Raw genomic sequence first — 10,867 nt, forward strand, 5'->3', positions numbered from 1 at the left:
AGACACAAGTCACTAGATGTGGAAGAGATCCCAGTTTGTCCATGAAGAAAATGAGACTCAGGAGGGAGATAAACCGTCCAAGTTGCAGAAAAGTTACTAAGTTTGGACCAGAACTTGGTTCTCACGCCAGCATGATGCCTCCTCCATAAAGTTTTCCTTATAACATATCCTGTTGCTAATATGTAAGAAGGGTTGGAGTGTATCATTTACAGCTGCTCTTATTAAGAACTGCAGTCTTCTGCATTTCTTAGACATCTGACAAGAACTAGCTCCATCCACGTTGTCCTGACCACACCAGCTTGGTTCCTTCATCTCCCTCCCTGCCTCACTCTCCATCCTCACATAACCCCGTGGAGATTAGATATTTTCTGCTTGGTTTTCTTTAAGGAATCTGCCTGCCTGACTTGAATACTCTCACTCCACTGAAAGGGAGAGGCTAAGCAGATAACACCTGGATGTCCCGATGGGTTGGGAGAACTCCCCAATTTTAATGTTTTAGTTCCTTTGCCAAAAGGAGTCACATTTTCAAGCCTTGAAATTTCAATATATGGCTTTGTTCCCACTATTTTATATGTACTCATGCATTCATTTTCTAAGGAAGGAACACAGTGTGAATTTGAATGTCCAAAAATGCATAGTATTCTTATTGTTATGTTTATGGTGACATGAATTTGGAAAAAAAAAAATCTTGAAAACAAAGATGGGCCAGCCCCGAAGAGCCCTAGAAAGCTAAACCCATTCTAGAACTTAGTGGCTTTGTCACCTTTATCAAGGCCATTTTCCTTCAGGGCCTCTACCATCTGATCTATGCAATGATAAGAAAAGGAGATTGAGGCTTTACTGTTAGCATCTGCTGGGGGACCTCAAAGGCTCATTCCTGAGACTTTACCACACATATACCAGGCTTTTCTTTACATCCCCAGGCCATTTGTGTGGTCCCTTCCTCACTCCATAATCCCAGTATCTTCCTTCAGAATCTCAAATCTGTGACTCACACTTAGATGAATACATATTTACTGAGAGCTTCTCTTGTGCTCAGTGCTATGCTGGGCACTGCGAAGCAATGAAAAAGGAACATAAGGCATTATTTCTTCCCTTAAGGAAAATTAAGAGAGGCCTTTTGCATTAGTGAAAAGTTTGCATTATAGATGTTTTTAAGGAATGAAATTTTAGTGTCTCTATACACCTTGCACAGTTAAAAATAAGCCAGAAAGATCTGCTTAGGAAAACACTCAGAGGAATGCTTGAATTAATCCACCAAAATGCTTCAAAATGAACAAATCAAGGGCTCTTTGTAAATGGCGGGATAAGAGACTCAGAAAACAATTGATTCTCTTAAATATCTGAAACATTTTTGTCATAGTTTTGCAATATTAATTTGTTCTATTTTGGAAGAAAAAGCAGTCTAGAGATTTTCTGAGGGATCACATTTTCAGAATGATTGGAATCTAAAATCTGAATGAAAAGTACAATCCCTCTGCCTGAAATGTTTTGTTGCTCCATACTACTTGTCAAAATTATAACCATCTTTGAAAGTGGGAATCACATACTGTCTCATCATCACCATGACCATCATCCTTTCCTTTAAATCTGCATGGTTGACTGGTTGCATTACCTTAGAGTACTCATGACCTCTACCTTGCCTCATAGCAATTTGAGTACATGATGTTTTTCATCCTGGGATGGGCTTCCTGGAGCAGGGAGCATGTCTAGTTCATCTGCTCTCACTGTACCTTGTAAGTAGCAGGATTCTACATGATGTTATAACAGTGGTCTCATTGCCATTCTGTAATGGATGACTGTCATTTGGGATACAATTTCACCTGTTCTATGAGCTCAACATTGAAAAAACAAAGATCGTGGCACCTGGTCCCATCACTTCATGGCAAATAGATGGGGAAACAAAGGAAACAGTGACAAACTTTATTTTCTTGGGCTTCAAAATCACTACAGATGGTGACTGCAGCCACAAAATTAAAAGACACTTGCTCCTTGGAAGAAAAACTATGGCAAATCTAGACAGCATATTAAAAAGCAGAGACAACTTTGCCAACAAATGTGTGTATAGTCAAAGCTATGGTTTTTCTAGTAGTCATGTATGGATGTGAGAGTTGGACCATAAAGGTCTGAAGGCTGAAAAATTGATACTTTTGAGCTGTGGTATTGGAGAAAGCTCTTGAAAGTCCCTTGGACTGCAGGGAGATCAAGCCAGTCAATCCTAAAGGAAATGAATCCTGAATATTCACTGGAAAGATTGATGCTGAAGCTGAAACTTCAATACTTTGACGACCTGATGTGAAGAGCTGACTCATTAGAAAAGACTCTCATGCTCGGGAAGATTGAAGGCAGGAGGAGAAGGGGATGGCAGAAGATGAGATGGTTGGATGCCGTCACTGACTTAATGGACATAAGTTTGAGCAAGCTCCAGGAGATGGTGAAGGACAGGGAAGCCTGGTGTGCTGCAGTCCATGGGGTTGCAAAGAGTTGGACATGACTGAGTGACTGAACAACAAATGAGGGGTCCAAGTTAGAAACAAGTTATAAATTTCTTTTTTACATTAAAAAACTATCCACAAGGAAATTAGGGCTAGTAAGGTAGCTTTAAAATATTTGGAAACCAGGTTCCTCCTGTCTTGTTGCTCTGCTATCTCTAGAATGCTGTCCTTTTCTCCATGGTATAGAACAGAGCCTCTACTATGTGTGTATTCCAGACCATTGGAAGGAGGAAAGGGGGAGATGGAGGTACCCCACTTCCTTTTAACACACATCTGGGCAGTTGCACACATTGCTTCCCTCACATCCTGTTGGTAACTTCATCTTCTGGTCCATCTAGTCAACGGTGCGCTGGACTCAGTCCCAGGGCAAGTGAAAGCCCATCGTGTGCATTTCCTCCCAGCTCCACATTCAGTGAGTCACGCTAACAGCTTTAAATTAGTCTCAGGAGAATTAACACCAGGAAAATTGGCAACTGCTATGAATCAAGGCTTTTTTTCTTTCTAAGAGAGCTGACTGCTTAAAATTTGCTTGTAATATAGTGCACCTAGCTGCAAGAGAAGCTTAGAAATGAAGTCTTTTGTTACAACTCTTTGGTCCCATATTTAGAATTATTAGTTGGGCAGCAGGTATCTAGCTAACCATTCTATATAAGGGAGCAAGGAGTTGTAGATCTATAGAAGAAGTTAAGGATGAATATTTGTAAACAGAAATCTCTTTTAACAAGTCATCATCTGGAAATAAAGAAAAGGAAAATTGGAAAACCTGTTTTTAACGGAGAGAACAAATCTATCTGTAAATATGTGCACATGGGCATTTCTGCTGCCACATTCCAGCTGTGAGAGAGCATGCTAGAAAAAAAGTTAAACTTATTTGTGTGAGCTCAAGGTATACGTCTCCAGGCCGAGGTGACGTGAGCCATATTCTACTCATTTTTGACTATTGGCACCGTCCAAAAAGGCAGCACTGGTTTCCATCACTGCCAGTGTCCAGGCAGGAGCTGGATGATCATCACAGGGTTTCCATAGAGGACATTTCATTGTGACTGGAGTTTCCCCACCCCCCACCATCTCCAAGTCTCTGTTCCTGCTTCAGATACTCTTCCTGACCCCTCAGATTCTGAGGTCTTCCTGTACTTTCCTTTGTTGCACTTACCATGGTTGTAATTATTACTGTACTCATTCAGTTGATGTCAATCTTGTCAACCAGACTGCAAGCCACTGAGCTGGTTTATTTACATTGTATCTGCTACCCAGAGCAAAGCTCATGGCCGCCATGGACACAAATTAAATGCGAGTGGAATGGAGGATGAACGCTGTGACCGGTCATGTGTGAAAGGGCCTTGTAAACAGCTCACAATAATTATTCTTCAGAAATAAGATACTGAGATACAAAACAGAACAGAAAGCAAGTGAAGGAAGTGACAGTAAATACTACCAGACACCTAGAAGGAACTGAATTTGATTCTAAGCTTCCTGGAACTAACTACAAAAAGAGAACACATTGGGTTACTGAATTTTCTTTTTCTAATGAGATATGACTTGTGAAGTCATCTGCAGAAGCCAAGTTTCCCTAGTGATTTATTAAAATGAGACCATTGTTTCCTCCCAGCTAATGTTTAAGCATGATCAAATTTCTCCCAACTTAAAAAAAAAAAAAAAGACGAAAGAAAAGAAAAGAGACATCCATCAGCAGCTGTCCTCCCCACCCAAATTCCTTTGTACATGGTCTGTGATGTCTCCATTTCCTCACCTCCCAGTTATGGTTCAGCTCACTGGAGTCTTGCTTCTGCTCTGACCATCCTACCCAAGCTGCCATCCTGAAGTGCCAGAGTAAATGTGTCTGTATCTCTGCTTCCCCCTTTATTATAGCAGACATTTCTTAATCATTTGAAACTCTCACCACTGCTAGACCATGTCTCTTGACTCTGTGACACAACTGTACTGGTTTTCTTCCTGGATCTTCTCTCTTTCTCAGGCTTTTTCGAGGACTGCTTGAGTTCTGTTCCTCTAGTAAATGTTGGCATTCCTTGGAGTTTTGAGATGTATCCTTTGACCCTTTTCTTTTCTCAATCTACATACCCTCCCAAAGAAATTTAATTGACTCTAATGACTTTAATTACTCTTTAGATTCTAATGACTCCTAAGTTTTGATCTTTAGAAAGGATGACCCACTTGAGTTTCAAACACATGTATTTAACTACCTTGTAAATATCACTCAAATTCAGCATGCCCCAAACAGAGCCCATATTTTTCCTTCCTCTTAACTTTTTCTTCCTCATGTGCCCCCCATCTCAGTGAAGGGTCCTACTTTCTACCCAGCATCTATGACAAGATTGAGCTCTTGTCATCCTATTTAAGTCATCCCTCTGACTCTTTATTCCCTCAACAATCAACCACCAAGTCCTATTAACTCTCCTTCCTAAATATCTCTCAAATCAGTCCACTGATTCCTCTCACCAATGTCATTACCTTAGGGCAGGCCCCTGGATTTCTGTCACAGCTCTTAACCAGCTGTGTGCCGGGCTTACCATACTTGTAACTGATTTTCCATAAGGCAACCAAAGTGGTCTTTCTGAAGCAGCACTTTGAACTTGTTCTTGCCCTGCTTACAACTTATTAGTGGCTCTCCGTGGCCTCCAGAATAAAGATCTAACTCCATAAGGATGCTTCAGTGGCCTGCATGGTCTGACTCCTTCTTACCTTCCAGACTTCTGACTTCCAAACCCCACTCCTGGAGAAGGGAATCCGCCTACGCTGTTGCTGGAATGTAAATTGGTATAGCCACTATGGAGAATAGTATCAGTTCAGTTCAGTTATTCAGTCATGTCTGACTCTTTGTAACCTCATGGACTGCAGCACGCCATGCCTCCTTGTCCATCACCAACTCCCAGAGTTTACTCAAACTCATGCCCATTGAGTTGGTGATGCCATCCAACCATTTCATCCTCTGTCGTCTCCTTCTCCTCCTGCCTTTAATCTTTCCCAGTATCAGGGTCTTTTCAAATGAGTCAGCTCTTCGCATCAGGTGGCCGCCAGATGTGAAGAGTGGAGAACAGTATGGAGGTTCCTTAAAAAGCTAAAAATAGAGCTCCATATGACCCTGAAATCCCACTCCTGGGCATATATCTGGAGGAAAATATGATCCAAAAGGGTACATGCACCCGAACATTCATTGCAGCGCTGTTTATAATAGCCAAGACATGGAAGAAACCTAAATGTCCATTGACAAAGGAATGCATAAAGATGTGATACATATATGCAATGGAATGTTCAGTTCAGTTCAGTTCATTTCAGTCGCTCAGTCGTGTCCGACTCTTTGAGACCCCATGAATTGCAGCACACCAGGCCTCCCTGTCCATCACCAACTCCGGGAGTTCACTCAGAGTCGCATCCATCAAGTCAGTGATGCCATCCAGCCATCTCATCCTTTGTTGTCCCCTTCTCCTCCTGCCCCCAATCCCTCCCAGCATCAGAGTCTTCTACAATGAGTCAACTCTTTGCATGAAGTGGCCAAAGTACTGGAGCTTCAGCTTTAGCATCATTCCTTCCAAAGAAATCCCAAGGTTGATCTCCTTCAGAATGGACTGGTTGGATCTCCTTGAAGTCCAAGGGACTCTCAGGAGTCTTCTCCAACACCACAGTTCAAAAGCATCAGTTCTTCGGTGCTCAGCCTTCTTCACAGTCCAACTCTCGTGTCCATTCATGACCACAGGAAAAACCATAGGCTTGACTAGACGGACCTTAGTCAGCAAAGTAATGTCTCTGCTTTTCAATGTGCTATTTAGGTTGCTCATAACTTTTCTTCCAAGGAGTAAGTGTCTTTTAATTTCATGGCTGCAATCACCATCTGTAGTGATTTTGGAGCCGCCCAAAATAAAGTCTGACACTGTTTCCACTGTTTCCCCATCTATTTCCCATGGAGTGATGGGACCGGATGCCATGATCTTCGTTTTATGAATGTTGAGCTTTAAGCCAACTTTTTCACTCTCCTCTTTCACTTTCATCAAGAGGCTCTTTAGTTCCTCTTCACTTTCTGCCATAAGGGTGGTGTCATCTACATATCTGAGGTGATTGATATTTCTCCTGGCAATCTTGATTCCGGCTTGTGTTTCTTCCTGCCCAGAGTTTCTCATGATGTATTCTGCATATAAGTTAAATAAGCAGAGTGACAATATACAGCCTTGACATACTCCTTTTCCTATTTGGAACCAGTCTGTTGTTCCATGTCCAGTTCTAACTGTTGCTTCCTGGCCTGCATACAGATTTCTCAAGAGGCAGGTTAGGTGGTCTGGTATTCCCATCTCTTTCAGAAATTTCCACAGGTTATTGTGATCCACACAGTCAAAGGCTTTGGCATAGTCAATAAAGCAGAAATAGATGTTTTTCTGGAAGTCTCTTGCTTTTTCCATTATCCAGAGGATGTTGGCAATTTGATCTCTGGTTCCTCTGCCTCTTCTAAAACCAGCTTGAACTTCAGGAAGTTCACGGTTCACGTATTGCTGAAGCCTGGCTTGGAGAATTTTGAGCGTTACTTTACTAACATGTGAGATGAGTGCAATTGTGCAGTAGTTTGAGCATTCTTTGGCATTGCCTTTCTTTGGGATTGGAATGAAAACTGACCTTTTCCAGTCCTGTGGCCACTGCTGAGTTTTCCCAATTTGCTGGCATATTGAGTGCAACACTTTCACAGCATCCTCTTTCAGGATTTGAAATAGCTCCACTGGAATTCCATCTCCTCCACTAGCTTTGTTCATAGTGATGCTTTCTAAGGCCCACTTGACTTCACATTCCAAGATGTCTGGCTCTAGATGAGTGATCACACCATCGTGATTATCTGGGTCATGAAGATCCTTTTTGTACAGTTCTTCTGTGTATTCTTGCCATCTCTTCTTAATATCTTCTGCTTCTGTTAGGTCCATACCATTTCTGTCCTTTATCGAGCCCATCTTTGCATGAAATGTTCCCTTGGTATCTCTAATTCTCTTGAAGAGATCTCTAGTCTTTCCCATTCTGTTGTTTTCCTCTATTTCTTTGCATTGATCACTGAAGAAGGCTTTCTTATCTCTTCTTGCTATTCTTTGAAACTCTGCATTCAGATGCTTATATCTTTCCTTTCCTCCTTGGCTTTTCGCCTCTCTTCTTTTCACAGCTATTTGTAAGTCCTCCCCAGACAGCCATTTTGCTTTTTTGCATTTCTTTTCCATGGGGATGGTCTTGATCCCTGTCTCCTGCACAATGTCACGAACTTCATTCCATAGTTCATCAGGCACTCTATCTATCAGCTCTAGGCCCTTAAATCTATTTCTCACTTCCACTGTATAATCATAAGGGATTTGATTGAGGTCATACCTGAATGGTCTAGCAGTTTTCCCTGTTTTCTTCAATTTCAGTCTGAATTTGGTAATAAGGAGTTCATGATCTGAGCCACAGTCAGCTCCTCGTCTTGTTTTTGTTGACTGTATAGACTAAGCCATTAAAATGAATGAAATAGTGTCGTTTTCAGTAACAGAGATGGACCTAGAGATTGTCATACTGAGTGAAGTAAGTCAGAGAAGGAGAACTATCATATGACACCCATTATATGTGGAATCTAAAAAGAAATTATGCAAATGAACTTATTTACAAAACAGAAAGAGATTCACAGACTTATAGAAGGAACTTGTGGCTGCTGAGGGGAAGATGGGGTAAGGGAGGGATAGTTCAGGAGTTTGGGATGGACATGTACACACTGCCACGTTTAAGACAGATAACAGCAAAGCTTGTTCCTGAACGCTGTACTCCCACCAGTTGAGCCGCCTGTGCTCTCCATGGTATCTGGCTCTCTCTTGCTTCAGCATTCTGCACATGCTATCCTCCTTCTCTGCTGATCCCTCCATACTCCTAAATCACTCCAATCATCCTCTCACTCCTACCTTAGAAGTAACCCCACTCATTCATTCATTTCATAAATATTTCCTAAGCAAGCTGCTATGTGCCAGACACCACACAGGCACTTGTAATACCACAGCAAGCAAGACCTAAGTGGTCTCTGCCCCCATGGTTCCAATACAAGTGGCCTTTCTTGACTTTCCAAGTCTGTTAGGTCTCATATGGAACCCTGTCCTCACTCTACATGGTTCTGTCTCTGGTATATTTTAAGGACTTTTAAACCCGGGTACAAAACAGCTCAAAGGACTTTTTCTATAAAGGGATACATTACAGATAATAAATTCTTTTGTCTCTGTAGGGCATACAGCCTTGGTCAGAGCTACTCAACTCGGTAGTTAGGGAAAGTGGTCACAGACACTATACAAACCAAGTGTATTTGACTTTTTTCACAAATGCAGATGGTGAGCCAGACTTGGCTCATTGGGTACAGTTTGCAGACCCTTGGACTAAAAAGTTAAACTAGTATGTTCTCATTCACCTTTGTATCCACGGTGCAGACACAATACTTAGCATAGACACTTACTAAGTAGATCAAGTTTTAAATCCTTTCTCACTATTCTCCAACCATTCCCTACAGCACAGTGTTTTGTTTTTTCCTTGGTTTGATAGTTAAAAGTTGGATTCTCCAGCTAAACTTCATATAATCATTATAGACTTTAGTCATTTTATTTGTGTGTGTATAGATATAGTCAATCATTTGTCCCATACTTACTTAAACCTACCTTAAAGTTTTCTTGAGCAGGTGAAATATTAGAGGAAAAGCACTTCAATTAAATCAAAGAATGAAACATGGGGCATTAGGTGAAGTTTCTGTGTGCTGTCAGTGGGGACAAATATAACACAGATAAGGTGTTGTCCCTGGGGGGCTTATAATGCAGAAAGAAGATAAGAAGGTGGGCAAATAATTTCAATTCAAAGTTGAAAGTGCTGTGTCCTTTGAGGAAGGGATCAGCCAAATACTCTGGGACTTTGATAAGGAAGTGAAACTTGTCTTTAGCCAAAGAGATCAAAGAAGGCTCTGAGAGAGAAGCATTCAAGTTGGACATGGTATGGTAGGTATTTGGGACACTGATACGTCACTAAATGGTCTTTGAGACCGAGGAAAGAACAGGCACACCCACAAGTTACTAGAAAGCAAGTTTTCATGAACCTACGTCCAGGGACTGGCTGATAAAAGAACAGCCAAATCCCTTCAAGAAGGTGCCAAGTCCATTCTGGTCTGGAATGCATTGATAATTGGGACATTATGCTCAGAGACTACAAATTGACATTCTTTCATCATCCCTCTCAGAATAGAAACCCTGATCCTTTCAAGTGATTAGCACCAGTTTGGAGCATGTGTGCAAAAATAAATCACAAGTGTCCAAAAACAGATATGTTAAGTTCAATGGTTAGGAAGCAAATGTTCTTATTAGCTCCGCCTATATCAACAAAATCAGAAGCAATTAGCATTTAAAAATAGAAGAGACAAGGAGAGTTCACAGTTCCCACTGGAAAATTATTATTTATATAAATGTCCACAACTGACCTCAACGCATCCTTCCTGACCTCAGTCATGCTATTTCAATGGCTAAAGGATCTGATTTCTTTTAGGAGGGTAAGGAGAGAGAACCATGGATTCTGTGCATATTATCGCAGTTAAAACTGAGAGGTGTGTGGCCTCTAACACACAGATAGCTAGGACTCCATCTCACTGGAGTGAGTCTGGGCCTCAACCAACCATCAGTGTAGATAACAAGAGGATCTTCATTGTCTCAGGATGCTCAGAAGATCTGCCCCTAGAAGCCCATTGCATGAAGCACTGTCGACCTTTGTCCATGGGACACCTGCCTGTTGGAGAAAGCCTCAGTGGTACATACTGAAAAAGAGCAGCAGCTCCGAAGAACCCAGGAGTGCACATGTAACAGTGGCCTGTCACACGCTCTCTAGGACATGTCAAGGATGGAGTCTTATCATTGGCATCTGTGGTCAGACTGCAGAGGCAAACGGAGACCTGACGAACTCAGGTGTGATAGAGCTCCAGCCGCTGGCTCCACAGGACTCTGAATCCAGTTTGTGTCACTAACTTGCACTGTCAACTTGGCCAAACACTTTGCTCTTTCTGGGCCTCATTTTCTCCATCCTTAAAATGAGGGGCTGATCAGGGTTATCTTCTTGCTTTATTCCATGGGGGTTTTTTACCCTTTGAAAACTCAAGTCTTTTTCTGCTTCCTTTTATCCCCTTGCTTGGGAAGATGTGGTGAATGCTGGGCTGGGAAGTAAGGCACAGGACTCAAATATTTTTCTATTCTTCATAAAACATGTGAAAAATATACCCCATACTTCTTTCCCCCAAAAGGCTGTGGCTTTAGGAACACAGGACCGACATGAAGGACACAGAAGGTCCACTTGGCAGGGCCATGGAAGAGCCCAACAGATTGCCATCAACCTGTAAAACAAACATC

The sequence above is a fragment of the Oryx dammah genome, unplaced genomic scaffold (genome assembly GCF_014754425.2).
Source record: "Oryx dammah isolate SB20612 unplaced genomic scaffold, SCBI_Odam_1.1 HiC_scaffold_2, whole genome shotgun sequence".
Classification (NCBI taxonomy): Eukaryota; Metazoa; Chordata; class Mammalia; order Artiodactyla; family Bovidae; genus Oryx; species Oryx dammah.